The 14,796-nt window shown below is 39.9% G+C and overlaps 1 protein-coding gene and 1 long non-coding RNA gene across 2 annotated transcripts in view; one reads left to right on the top strand and one right to left on the bottom strand.

The window, feature by feature from the left end:
• LOC309615448 (phospholipid-transporting ATPase IB-like) overlaps nt 1-2,677 on the top strand; it is a 61,131-nt gene extending 58,454 nt beyond the window's left edge. The window contains exon 17 of the mRNA XM_082365107.1: nt 428-2,677. The gene's annotated coding sequence lies outside the window, so the exon portion shown is untranslated. The remainder of the gene's footprint in view (nt 1-427) is intronic.
• Nucleotides 1,676-11,722, bottom strand: LOC309615483. Its single transcript, XR_014236870.1, has 2 exons — nt 9,517-11,722; nt 1,676-9,207 (listed from the first exon to the last, which is right to left on the bottom strand). It is a non-coding gene; the product is annotated as an uncharacterized lncRNA (long non-coding RNA).
• Nucleotides 11,723-14,796: the final 3,074 nt, after the last annotated feature.

Raw genomic sequence — 14,796 nt, 5'->3', positions numbered from 1 at the left:
AAAAATTATTTCAACCAGAGTCAGGGTGTAGATGTAAAGGTACAGAGTGTATCATGTAAAATCTGGTATTAAATTATATTTAAAGTACTATAATTTAAAGATTGAAAGTATTTTTATTATTTCTTTAAAAAATTCCTTCTGGTTCTCTTTTGCTGGATAATTTAAGTCTTTATACGTTTTTATAATAAATATACTGTCTTTGAGTTCTACACATTTATATTTAATAAATTTGTTTTTCAAATAATATCATACTGTAATTTCACAGTCATTTCTTTTAAGAGGAGAATAAAGAAATAGAAATTTTCAGTCTCCAGGAAGACATTTTAGCTTTGTAACTGTTTCACCCAGCAAATATACTTTATAATGTCACATATTTTTAGATTTAGACCAGGGTACTATCTTGACTTTCTTGCTTTTTTTCTTTTAGGTGCTTTGGATTCAATGTATAAATGCTTTGGTCCATTCCTTCATTCTCTTCTGGTTGCCCACAAAAATGCTGGAACATGGTAATAGCTTCATTGTTTCAAATATTCAGCAAAGAACATGTTATTCTCAACGTGGGGGTGTGTGTGTCAATGTTTCTGTGTGTGTGTGTGTCTCTACAGAAAGAACTGAAGAACGAAAATGGGATTAAAAATATATTTAGATATGTATTCACCTAAATCTAATAGTATAATCTAAATAGCAGAGTGTAGTTTGAACATTTAACAGATGGCCTTTAGAGACCATTCTCTTTGCCTCTGACATGTATAAATTGGGAATTAGTGCTTTTATTGTTAATTTTTAATAAATATTTGAGATACTATGTGCTTTGTGATAGAAAGCACAACAGTTCTAATGGGTCATAGATTCCCTCTGTTAGTTTGAAATTTATGTCTACTTTATGTATTGTTTTCATTTCTCAAACTGTATGCTTCAATTTAAACTGTAGCACTAGTCCAACAAGATTATATAGAAATTTAACCTTCTATTTCATTATTGGACTAAGTCTCCTTTTCCTGACCTACAATTTTCAAAATAACATTATATGTGAAGTTTTTTGCCAAACTAGTTTGTGTATAGTCCATCCAGAAGTAGGAGATACATTTATCAAGTATGTTACTGGTGTGTAATGCACTCATAGCCACAAATTAAGATGTGAAATATAATTATTTTCCTTTAACCAGCTTTAATTTTTATTGGATATTATTAGCAACATGTCCTAATCTTGGACATCTTTTTTTAGTTGAGTTTTGGTTGTGTGTGTTTATGTTCATTTGTATTTAAAGGAGTAAATCTGCCATTATATTGCAAAAGGCTTTCCTTTTAAAACAAATGGGCAGGGCTTCCCTGGTGGCTCAGTGGTTGAGAATCCGCCTGCCAATGCAGGAGACACGGGTTCGAGCCCTGGTCCGGGAAGATCCCACATGCCGCGGAGCAACTAAGCCCGTGAGCCACAACTACTGAGCCTGTGTGCTAGAGCCTGTGAGCCACAACTACTGAAGCCTGCGTGCCACAACTACTGAAGCCCAAGCACCTAGAGCCTGTGCTCCTCAACAAGAGAAGCCACAGCAATGAGAAGCCCGCGCAGCACAACGAAGAGTAGCCCCTGCTCACCGCAACTAGAGAAAGCCTGTGCACAGCAACGAAGACCCAATGCAACCAAAAATAAATTAATTAATTAACTAATTTAAAAAAAAAAACAACAAATAGGCAAATTTTCAAATGATAACAACTAATATAGCAAAGTCACACATTTACAAAGAGTCAGTTCCACTTCCAGAATGGCAGTGTCAGGAGCTTCTTGGATGTGCTCCTCATCCCCCAAAACACAAAGCTGCAAAACTATAAAAACACAACACTGTAAATTCTCTGAAAATTATCCAAAAGACAAGGAAGAAACATTTATTCATCAATCTACTAAAACTCAGTAAGAACATCAAGAATCTGTGGCATTTGAGCCATGACCCACTCCTTCCCTGCCCCATCATAGCCTGGCTGGATGGAAGCTCCACTTCAGGCAGGGGTGGGCAGGAATATGGTACTACTGCTGCCCTCGGTTCTCAATCAAGGGTTACCATCTCACAGGAAGGGCAGGCCACTAGCATTTCTCATCCCTTGCAACTCTGGATTGAAGAGGCAGGATTTCTGAAGGGTGTGGCCAGGAAGCTAGAGCTCCATTTTTCCAGCCAACTTATATTCATAGGACAGAGTTTCAACCCTATGCATGACAGGCCAAGAGTACTGGGGCCCTGGTCACTCTCACCACAACTCACTTGTAGGGCAGAGAATCTCCAAGAGATTTCTGGGAGAATCAAGCCAAGAAGACTAGTGGCCTTGTGCTAGACCACTAGCACAACAGCACTGGGTCTGGGACTTCCCTGGTGGTGCCATGGTTAAGAATCTGCCTGCCATTTCAGGGGACACGGGCTCGATCCCTGGTCTGGGAGGATCCCACATGCCACGGAGCAACTAAGCCTCTGCACCACAACTACTGAGCCTGTGCTCTAGAGCCTGTGAGCCACAACTACTGAGTGCACGCCCCTAGAGCCCGTGGTCTGCAAGAGAAGCCACCACAATGAGAAGCGCACGCACTGCAATGAAGAGTAGACCCTGCTCGCCACAGCTCGAGAAAGCCCACATGCAGCAATGAAGACCCAGTGCAGCCAAAAATAAATCAAAAAAAAAAAAAAAAAAAGAGTACTGGGTCTAAGGTTTTGCCTATTATGAGAGGAAAAAGAGCTCCAAAGCTCTTCTCCAAAGAAAATGACGTTATTAGAAACAGTGGGGGGAAGTTCAAATCTAAGGATACTCTCAAAAACAATAACCCTTCTTCATTAAGAGCAACAAGTTAATCATAGGCCAACTAATTTACCAGAGAGAACCAGGGAAAGAGACAGACAGAAAGAGCCCTCCTGAGATGAGAACAAACCTCAAAGACTGGTCTCAAAACTGTCTCTGCCTGAATTTAACTGGATCAGACTGATGTGCAATTTATGCCCCAGGGTATCATTAAAAGCAATAGAGCAATCTGCCAATAATTATTGGAGCCTAACACCTGGTGTAATGTCAAGAGTCAGCTTAACAGAGAAATCAGGGGGAAAGACAGTCAAGAAAGTCCTGCTGTGGACTTCCCTGGTGGTCCAGTGGTTAAGAGTCTGCCTGCCAATGCAGGGGACATGGGTTCCATCCCTGGTCTGGGAAGATCCCACATGCTGTGGAGCAACTAAGCCCGTGTGCCACAACTACTGAGCCTGCATGCTCTAGAGCCCTCATGCTGCAACTACTGAGCCTGCATGCTGCAACTACTGAAGCCTGTGCACTCTAGAGCCCCTGCTCCACAACAAGAGAAGCCACCGCAATGAGAGGCCCACACACTGCAATGAAGAGTAGCCCCTGCTTGCCACAACTAGAGAAAGCCTGCACGCAGCTACGAAGACCCAGCACAACCAAAAATAAATAAATAATAATAATTTTAAAAAAAGAGAGTCCCACTAAAATCAAGGCAACTGTGTGGTTGCTCAAGGCTGCACTTTCCAAGGAGCAACACTGAGGTCTCACACTATGGGGGAAATAGATTTCACTAAAAAAGCGTAGCCAAATCATGAAACAAATAAAAATGCTTCAACAATAAGTACAAGCCTTAAAGGAAGTGGAGAGGAAACAGTATTCAGAGCAGCTATAACATATTATGTAAAATGTCTAGTTTTTAACTACAGAAAAAAAAGAAAAATGAAACATGCAAAGAAACAGAACTGTGTGACCCTTACACAGGAGAAAAAAGCAGGCAACAGAAACTGCCTGTGAGAGGGCCCAGATGTCAGACTTCACAAAGAGTTTGAAGTAGCTGTTATAAATATGTCCAAAGAACTAAAAGAAACCATGCTTGAAGGTATGAAGGCAATGGCACATCAAATAGAGATTATCAATAAAGAGATAGGAATTATAATAAAGAACCAAATGAAAATCCTGGAGTTAAAAAGTACCAAAGTGAAAAATGTGTTAAAGAGGCTCAGCAGTAGATTTGAACTGGAAGAAAAAAGGGTAGCAAACTTGAAGTTAGATCAATAGAGAATACGTAATTTGAAGACCAGAGAAAAAAACAGAGTGAAGAAAATTTAACAGAGCCTCAGAGAATGTGAGAATCCTTTAAACACACCAACATAAGCACAATGGGAGTACCAGAACTAGAGGAGAAAAACAGTGAAGCAGAAAAAAATTCAAGGAAATAATAGCTGAAGAGTGTCAAATTAGCTGAGAAACATTAAGCCACACAGCCAAGAAATCCAATTAACTCCAAGTGAGATAAATACTAAGAGATTCACACCCAGACACACTGAAGCAAAAATGTTGAAAGCCAAAAACGATGGAAAAATGCTGAAAGCAGCAAAAGAAAAATGACTCATCCATACAAAGGAACTCCAATGAGAATAACAGATGATTTCTTTTTGGAAAAGATGGAGGCCAGAATATAGTGGAATGACACAAAGGCCGAAAGAAAAAAAAAGAAAACACCTGTCAGCCAAGAATCTTAGCTCAGTAAAATAATCTTTCAAAAATGAAGGCAAAATAAAGATATTACCAGATAAACAGAAAAATGAGAGAATTTGATGCTAGAATACACACCTTTATAAGAGATACTAAAGGAAGTTCTTCAGGTTAAAAGCAAGTAAACCCAGACAAAAATTTGAGTCCATCAAAACCACAAAGAGCACTGGTAGAAGAAATGATGTATTTATACATGACAGTGTAAATGAATACTTTGTCTTCTGTCTTTTCATACCTGATTTTAAAAGCAATTTAATAAAACAATATAGATGCAAAATCTTCAACAAAATATCAACATGCCAAATTTAGCAATACATAAAAGGATTATAAACAATAACCAAGTGGGATTTATCCCAAGAATGCAAGGTTGGCTTACCATCCTAAAATAAACTGATGTAATACGTCATAGCAATAGAGTAAAGGACAGAAATGACATGATCAGCTCAGTAGATTCAGAAAAAGAATTTGACAAAAGCCAATACTCCTTCGTGATGAAAACTCTCAACAAACTAGGAATAAAATGGAGCTTCCTCAACCTGATCAAGGACATCTACAAAAAACCCATAGTTAACATTATGCTTAGTGGTGAAAGACTGAATGCTCTCCCCCTAAAATCAAGAACAAGACAAAGATATTATTTCTAACATTTCTATGCATCATTGTGCTGGAAATTCTAGCTAGTACAACTGGGCAAGAAAATACAGTAATTGTCATAACAGGTTAGGAAGGAAGAAGTAAAATGATCTCTCTTTGCATATGACATTTTATAAATATATATATACTAGAGAGTCTACTAAAAAACCATTAGAACTAATTAATTAAAAAGTGTCAGGATACAAGATCAGTATACACAAAAATCTATTTTATTTCTATAAAATAAAAATAAGAAAACTGAAGGTGAGATTAAGAAAACAACTCTACTTACAGTTGCATCAAAATGAATAAAATACGTATGAATAAATTTAACAAAAGAAGTGTAAAATTCATACTTTGAAAATTACAACACATTGTTGAAAGAAATTAAAGAAGGCTTAAGTGAATGTAAAGACATCCCATGTTTAAGAATTAGAAGACAATATTGTTAAACTGGCAATACTCCTCAAATCAGTTTAAAGGTCCAATGCAATTCTTCTCTAAGTCCCAGCTGACTTCTTTGCAGAGATGTACAAGCTGATTCTAAAATTGATATGGAAATGCAAGGGATCCAGAATAGCCAAAACCTTGTCAAAGAAGAACAAAGTTGGAAGACTCACACTTCTTGATTTCAAAACTTACTGCATAGTTACAGTAAGACAGTGGTACTGGCATAAAGATAGAAATACATAGCTAAATGAATAAAATTGAGAAAGAAGCCTTCAAATTTATGATTAATTGATATTTACAAGGGTGCCAATGCCATTAACTGGGAGGCAGGGAAGAACAGTCTTTTCAACAAATGCTTCTGAGACAACTGGATATCCATGTGCAAAAGAGTGAATTTGGGCTCCTACCTCACATCAGACTCACAGATGAAGTCAAAATGGATCATAGAACTAAATGTAAGAGCAAATAAACCTCTTAGAAGAAAGTATTGCATTAAATTTTTCTGACCTGGGTTAGGCAAAGACTTCTTGGATACAACACCAAAAATAGAAGCAACACAAGAATAAATAACTAAATCTTACTTCATCAAAATAAAAAACTTTTGTGCATCAAAAGATACCATCAAGAAAATGAAAATATTGAATACAAACCACAGAATGGAGCAAAGCATTTGCAAGTTATGAATAACAAAGGATTTGTATCCAGAGTATGTAGAGAACATTTACAACTCAACAAAAAAAGACTATGACCCAATTTTTTAAAATGTGCAAAGGATTTTAATAGACATTTCTCCAAAAAGATATACAAATAACTAATAAACATATGCTCAACATCATTAATATTTAAACAAAAGCAAATTAAAATGACGAGATACTACTTCACACACATTAAGATGGCTCAAATCAAAATGACAGATATCAACAAGCATTGACAAGGAAGTGGGGAAATTGGAACCCTCGTGCACTGCTGACCGGAATGTAACATGGTGTAGCTGCTTTGGGAAACAGTCTGGCATTTCCTTTAATGGTTAAGTATAGAGTTACCATATGATCCAGGAATCCCACTCCTAGGTATATGTCCAGGGGAAATGAAAATCTATGTCCACACAAAAACTTATAAACCAGTGTTCATAGCAGCATTATTCATAGTAGCCCAAGTGCTCATTATCAATGAATGGGTAAATAAAATGTGCTATATCCATATAATGGAATAGTGTTTGTTAATAGAAAGAAATAAAGTACTGATTGTGCTACAACAGTGACACATCTTGAAAACATTATACTAAGTAAGAGAATCCAGTCACAAGGAGCATATATTGTGTGAGTCCATTTATATGAAATGTCCAGAACAGACAAATATATAGGAATAGAAAGTAGATTAGTGGTTGCCTAGAGCTGGGAGAATGAAGGGACTGGGAGGGGACACCTAAGGGGTCCAGGGTTTCTTTTTGAGGGTAATGAAAGTGTTCTAAAATTGATTATGGTGATAGTTAACACAACTCTGTCAAAATACTAAAAGCCATTGAGTTGTACATTTTAAATGTGTGGATTGTATGATATGTAAATTATATCTCAATAAAGCTGTTTTTAAAAGTTAATGAAATATAAATGGCAAAAAATATAAGAAAGATACACAACATCTCAGTAATCAGGCAATGAGAAGACATCTAATGCCACCATACTGGCAAAGTTCATATACCTGATAATATCTGTGGAGTGACCAGGTGTCCCATCCACTGCATACAGTTTTATGTCAGTTTTGTAGAAGTTATAATAAGCATATATATTGTTTTGGGATACATACCTATTTGCTAAAATTATAAAATAAAGCATGAGAATGATTAACACACACATTTTTTAAAAAAGGTAATGAAGACAACTTTGTAATATACCAAGTAGTACAGAGAAAAGAAGGCTCAACATACAATAAGTAGAATATATTTGGGAATCATAAATTATCTTCAAAATATATAAAGGAATATAAACGGTTGTGGTGAGAATGGGTCCAAATCCAGAACCAGAAATACCACGATTTTATTGAATTTTATTATTTTGCAGAAGTTATCGTTAAATGACAAGCGTTCAGTCAGCTAATTCTTTATAAAAATGTTCATTTTTTATTCTTTTTTCCTTAAGATTCAAAAATCTTAGTCTTCTTTTAAAAATATTCATTTTTTTCCCTTAAGATTAAAAAATTTCTTTAAAAAATATTTAAAATATTTCAGTCTTCCCTCAACACACCACACACACAGAAAACACCCTCAGATTCTCTATAAGGAATAAACAATTACTGATTATTTGTGCTTCCTGGGTGGGAAGGAGGACTAATGGATAAAATGCTCTTTGCAAATTTCCTTAAAAGTTTATGGGACTGAATTCTTTATCCACATCACCTGGTGTGTTGTTTTGGCACTAATAATACATATTTAAATTTAATTTAAAGATGCTTTGTACATAATAGGCAAGCAAACAACTTAAACACAAAATATCATTCATCACCATGAAGTTATATGACATGAGGACCTGGGTTTCCAGGCTCCTACTTGTAAATCCAGCCTGAATGCCAACCCTAACTGACCAGGTGTACATAATCTACGTGGTGGTCTTTCCTATGTTTCAACTTGCATCACATGAAACCTATTACTGTTAAGACCCTGAAAATAAGAGTTACATAGGATCATCATCTCCATATCATTTTCTACTAGTGTTTCCATACTTGTCTGTACACTAGAATCACCAAGAGATTTTTTAAATTCCAAAGCCTGGGCCACACCCCAAACCAACTGAACCACAATCACTGTGGTTAAGCTACAGGCATCAGTAAGTAGTTTATGAAGTTCTTCTGAAGATTCCAGTGGGCAGACAAGTTTGGGAATTGGCTCTAGTACAAGTGCTAAAGAAAAGGAGAAACAGGCAAAGAATGATGATTGTCAGTATTTAAAAAATATGCATTTAAAAAAAGATTTTAACATGCCTTATATTCTATAGTATTAATTATATTTCTGGTGATTGACAGCTAGTGAAAATATTATATTCTAAAAGGCCATTTAAAAATTATTTGGAATTTGGGATGCCTTTCTCCCTCTTAATTATAACTGTGTCACTGACCCACTCAGAGACCATTGCTTTTTAGCCTCTTCAGGCTCTCAGAGAATGAGGTGGTCAGGTGCAAGCTGCAGCTGAGTATCTCCAGTAGCTGTGCTAGTAAAGGCTCTCAGGGCAGGAAGGTAGGAAGGCAGGATGGGGGATGGGGCATAGGGGAGAGTCAAGATCTGGGCATGAGATTCCTCACAGAAAGGTCTTGGAAAGATTTTGGTGCCAAAGAAGCCAAATCATGGGGAGGCCATTTACAATTTGGATATATATAAATCAGGGACTGTAATTTTAAATGTATAATATAATTAACTGTTTCGTATCAAATAATCTTAAATTAGAAGTTTAATATGAATAAGTTCAGCCCAAAAGTTTTATGGTATATCACTTATCGTTTATGACCTCACTAAAATATTATATACTATCTCTTTGAGTTTATTTTGCATTTTTCTGATGACTAATGACACAGAGTCTCTCTTTGTGTGGTTGTTTGCCATATGTATACCTTCTTTTTTTTTTTAATTAATTTATTTATTTACTTATGGCTGTGTTGGGTCTTCGTCTCTGTGCGAGGGCTTTCTACAGTTGTGGCAAGTGGGGGCCACTCTTCATCGCGGTGCGCGGGCCTCTCACCATAGCGGCCTCTCTTGCTGCAGAGCACAGGCTCCAGACGCGCAGGCTCAGTAATTATGGCTCACGGGCCCAGTTGCTCCGCGGCATGTGGGATCTTCCCAGACCAGGGCTCGAACCCGTGTCCCCTGCATTGGCAGGCAGATTCTCAACCACTGCGCCACCAGGGAAGCCCCCTGTATACCTTCTTTGAGGAAGTTTATTTTCAAACACTTGGTATTTTTTTTTTTTTCACGTTCTTTCTTTCTTTCTTTATTTATTTATGACTGTGTTGGGTCTTAGTTTCTGTGCGAGGGCTTTCTCCAGTTGCGGCAAGCGGGGGCCACTCACTATTGCGGCCTCTCTTGTTGCGGAGCACAGGCTCCAGACGCGCAGGCTAAGTAGTTGTGGCTCACGGGCCTAGTTGCTCCGTGGCATATGGGATCTTCCCAGACCAGGGCTCGAACCCATGTCCCCTGCATTGGCAGGCAGACTCCCAACCACTGCGCCACCAGGGAAGCCCTCTTTTTAAGTTTTATGTTTAGTTTTCTGATCTGCTTTGAGTTAATTTTTGTTTATGGTGTGTTGTACAGGTTGACATTCATTTCTTGCGTATGGATCTCTAGTTGTTCCAGTATCTTTTGTTGAAAAGATTATGCTTTTCCCATAGAATTACCTTGGCAACTTTGTAAAAAAAAAAAAAAAAATCCATTGAAGTTATATGTATGGGTTTATATCTGGAATCTCTATTCTGTCTCATTGATCTATACATCTATAGACCATATTGTTTTGATTACTGTACTTCATTTTTAAATCTTTCACCATGTGGTATATCCTCTCTGAAAAAGTTTTGTCTATTCTAGATCCTTTGAATTTTAATATAAAATTTTAAATCAGCTGTTCAAATTCTAATAAAAATGCTGGGATTTGGGTTGGGGGTGTATTTAATTGTAGATTAATTTGAAGAGAATTGGAGAATTGACATTTTAGCATTATCGAGTCTTCCAGTCCATGAATATATTTCTCCAATTATTTAGGTTTCCTTAATTTCTCGCAAGAATGTTTTGTAGTTTCTGATATACAGTCTTTTTACCTCTCTTACCAAATTTATCTCTCAATATTCAAGTTTTGAATGGTATTTAAAAATTCAATAATGGTATTTCTTAAAAAATTTTTTTAAATTTATTGTTTGGCCACGCCGTGTGGCACGTGGGATCTTAGTTCCCCGACCAGGGATCGAACGCGCACCCCCTGCAGTGTAGGCACTCAGTCTTAACCCCTGGACTGCCAGGGAAGTCCCAAGGATGGTATTTTAAAATTTCCTTTTCCAATTTGTCATCGTTACCATTTAAACATTTTTAAAATTTATTTATTTGGCCTTGCCGCATGACATGCGTGCTCTTGAATCGAGCCCACACGCACTGCAGTGGAAGCAGGGAGTCTTAACCACTGGACCGCCAGGGAAGTTACTGTTACTGTTTTCAAGTACAATTTTTATAATTACCTTATAGCTTGTGACTTGCTAAATTCACTAATCATTCTCGTAGCTATTTTTTTCTTTATTAGGATTTTCTCTATATACAACCATGTTGTCTGTGAATAGAGAGGTCTGCTTCTTCCTCATGTATTTTTATTGCATTAATGCACGGGCTGGGCCATGCAGTACAGTTTTATTTATTTATTATTATTATTTATTTTATTTATTTATTTTTTGGCTGTGTTGGGTCTTGGTTGCTGTGCGCGGGCTTTCTCTAGTTGCAGCGAGCGGGGACTACTCTTCATTGCGGTGCGCGGGCTTCTCATTGCGGTGGCTTCTCTTGTTGCAGAGCACAGGCTCTAGGCGCGTGGGCTTCAGTAGTTGTGGCACGCGGGCTCAGTAGTTGTGGCGTGCAGGCTCTAGAGCGCAGGCTCAGTAGTTGTGATGCATGGGCTTTGTTGCTCCGCGGCACATGGGATCTTCCTGGACCAGGGCTCGAACCTGTGTCTCCTGCATTGGCAGGCGGATTTTTAACCACTGCGCCACCAGGGAAGCCCCAGTTTTATTTATTTTTATTTTTATTTTTTAAATTATTTTTGGCTGCGTTGGGTCTTCGTTGCTGCATGCAGGCTTTCTCATTGCAGCAAGTGGGGGCCACTCTTCGTTGCGGTGCGCAGGCTTCTCATTGCGGTGGCTTCTCTTGTTGCGGAGCATGGGCTCTAGGTGTGCAGGCTTCAGTAGTTGTGGCACATGGGCTCAGTAGTTGTGGCGTGTGGACTCAGTAGCTGTGGCTCACGGGCTCTAGAGCGCAGGCTCAGTAGTCATGGCACATGGGCTTAGATGCTCTACAGCATGTGGGATCTTCCCAGACCACAGCTTGAACCCATGTCCCCTGCATTGGCAGGTAGATTCTTAACCACTGCGCCACCAGGGAAGTCCCTACAGTTTTATTCTATTTTTTATTTATTTATTTTTAAAATTTATTTTATTTATTTATTTTTGGCTGCATTGGGTCTTCATTGCTGCACAGGCTTTCTCTGGTTGTGGCGAGCGGGGGCTACTCTGTTGCAGTGCGCAGGGTTCTCATTCCTGTGGCTTCTCTTCACGGAGCACGGGCTCTAGGCATGCGGGCTTCAGTAGTTATGGCACGCGGGCTCAGTAGTTGTGGCTCGCAGGCTCTAGAGCACAGGCTCAGTAGTTGTGGTGCACGGGCTTTATTGCTCCGCGGCACATGGGATCTTCCCGACCAGGGCTCGAACCTGTGTCTCCTGCATTGGCAGGCGGATTCTTAACCACTGCGCCACCAGGGAAGCCCCAGTTTTGTTTATTTTTATTTTTATTTTTTAAATTATTTTTGGCTGCGTTGGGTCTTCGTTGCTGCATGCGGGCTTTCTCATTGCAGCAAGTGGGGGCTACTCTTCGTTGCGGTGCGTGGGCTTCTCATTGCGGTGGCTTCTCTTGTTGCGGAGCATGGGCTCTAGGTGTGCAGGCTTCAGTAGTTGTGGCACATGGGCTCAGTAGTTGTGGCGTGTGGGCTCAGTAGCGCAGATTCTTAACCACTGTGCCACCAGGGAAGTCCCTACAGTTTTATTTTTTATTTATTTTTAAAATTTATTTTATTTATTTATTTTTGGCTGCATTGGGTCTTCATTGCTGTGCATGGGCTTTCTCTAGTTGCGGCGAGCAGGGTCTACTCTTTGTTGCAGTGTGCAGGGTTCTCATTGCTGTGGCTTCTCTTCACGGAGCACGGGCTCTAGGCGTGCGGGCTTCAGTAGTTGTGGCACGTGGGCTCAGCAGTTGTGGCTCGTGGGCTCCAGAGCGCAGGCTCAAAGTTGTGGCATGGGCTTAGTTGCTCCGCAGCATGTGGGAACTTCCCGGACCAGGGCTCGAACCCGTGTCCCCTGCATTGGCAGGCGGATTCTTAACCACTGCGCCACCAGGGAAGTCCCTTGGAGTCATTCTTAATTCCTCCTTTCCATCGCATTGGCTCTGCCATCTCATTATATTCAGTTTGGTCACTTCCCACTCACCCACGCCACTGTTGGCACATGGTCTGAACCACTGTCGTATGTCTACACTGCTTCAAAAACCTCTTAAGGAGTTTCCTGCTTCTACCCTTGCCCCTCAGACAGCAACCAAAGTGATGCATTAAAATTATGTCAGCACAAGCACATCAATTTTCTGCCCCAAACCCTGCGATGGCCATCCATCACACTCACCATAAAAGCCTGCCAGTGGCCCAGAAGACTGACTTGATCTGGATGCTGTACTTTCCTGGTGTCATCTCCTACTCTTCTCCCTCCTCCCTCATCCCACTCCAGCCTTTGTGCTCTCCTCACACTGTACCAGGAGTACTCTTGCCCCAAGGCCTTTGCACTGGCTGGCAGCTCTGCCTAGAAAGCGAATCCCTCATACATCTGTGGGGCCCCTCCTTCACTTCCTTCAAGCCTTTGCCCAAATGTCACCTTCTCAATGAAGCCTACCCTGACCGCTCTCTTGCTACACAACCCTCACCCCTGATTCCAGTTTACTTTTTTATTTGTTCATAGCACACTCTTGGGTGCTATATGATTAACTTTTTATTGCATTCTTATTTATTATCTGTCTTCATTGCCAGACTGTAAGCTCCATGAGAACAGGATTTTTTTTTGTTTCACTGATTCATTCCAAGAATGCTAAATCTAAAAACAGGAATATTTCCAGCATTATGGATTCTCTACCAAGTTTAATATTAATATTGTCTGTTGTCCCCCAACATGTTTTCAGCTTCATAAACTACCTTTCTGGGTTCTAGTTGTAAGTTTCAGTTTCAAGACTCAGACCTTTCTAGGGCCTCTCCTCTTGAATGGTGGTGGGAAAATGAAACGAGGGACCCTGGGCCACTGTTTCAGCTGCTCAGACAAGCCCCATATAAGCAGGCAGGAGCCACCCAGCCCCTCAGCCAGGCTGCATCCTCCAGGACACGTTTCTCATGGAGGGCCTGGCACCGTATCAGAATCCCTGGGAGGACTTCAAAAACACACACCGATGTCCAGCCACCCACAAATCAATTGTGGCCCCGGAAAGAAGGATGTAGAAAAGGCTTAAGTGGTTCTCATGCAGCCAGATTTGCAAATTGCTCCATCAACAAGCCCTCTCCAGACTACCTGCCTCGGTCACTGGCCTGGCTGACGTGGCCAGTGTATCCCAGTCCGGTGGGAGTTTTGATCTCTGTCACCAGAATGTTCACTTGTATGTATTAGTCCTCTAACAGAGCCCCCTGTGCTTTGCTCTTTTAGGTGGGTACGCATTTTCTCAAGTAGAACACGCTGTGATTTCTCAGGAAGAACTAGTCCGTTCTTATGACACCACCAAAAGCAAACCCCGGAGGACTTTTACTTCTGCCTTTTCCAAGTCCATCACTGAGTAAGATGTGGGTCCCTGTGTCCCGCACTTTCCTGTCCTCCCCTGAGATGGCTACAGCGAGCCAATACTCCTCAACACCCCTTCCTGTGACTGGCCAGTTTGTTATTTATGGATCGACTGGGTCATGATTCCTGGGTGTAAATAATGGAGGAAACCTATTGGCTTTTTCTTAATTTAGCTTCAATGTTTTACCTAATTTATTTATTTTTCTGTGGCTGTGAGATGATTTATCAGTTCAGTCTAAAGTATAAAATTAAAAGCATTATGTTTTACCAAAATTTAAACTTTGGTACAAGTTGTTTTGGGGAGAAAAGGTAAAGGATGTTATGCTGCATAATAAGCTTGTCTTGCTTAATTAGAAAGGGGTCAGACAGAAACTGTCTTTTGAAAACTGACAGATTAAGGGTACAAGGCACCATATGAAACATTTTTCTAAGTAGAATGTCCTGTCCTGTCATGTTTGAGTTATAGTTGATGTGTGTGGAATGTGCACTGTAGTCTTGATTTCAGTGAACTCACATAATGAGTGTAGCATAGACTAATCCTGGGCCTCAAAATCAGGTGTGCAAGAATTACCGTATCTCATTAATCTCCCTCTGATTC

The sequence above is a fragment of the Balaenoptera borealis genome, assembly GCF_965194805.1.
Source record: "Balaenoptera borealis genome assembly, chromosome: 18".
NCBI lineage: Eukaryota > Metazoa > Chordata > Mammalia > Artiodactyla > Balaenopteridae > Balaenoptera > Balaenoptera borealis.
This window is presented reverse-complemented; position numbering and strand designations above follow the sequence as displayed.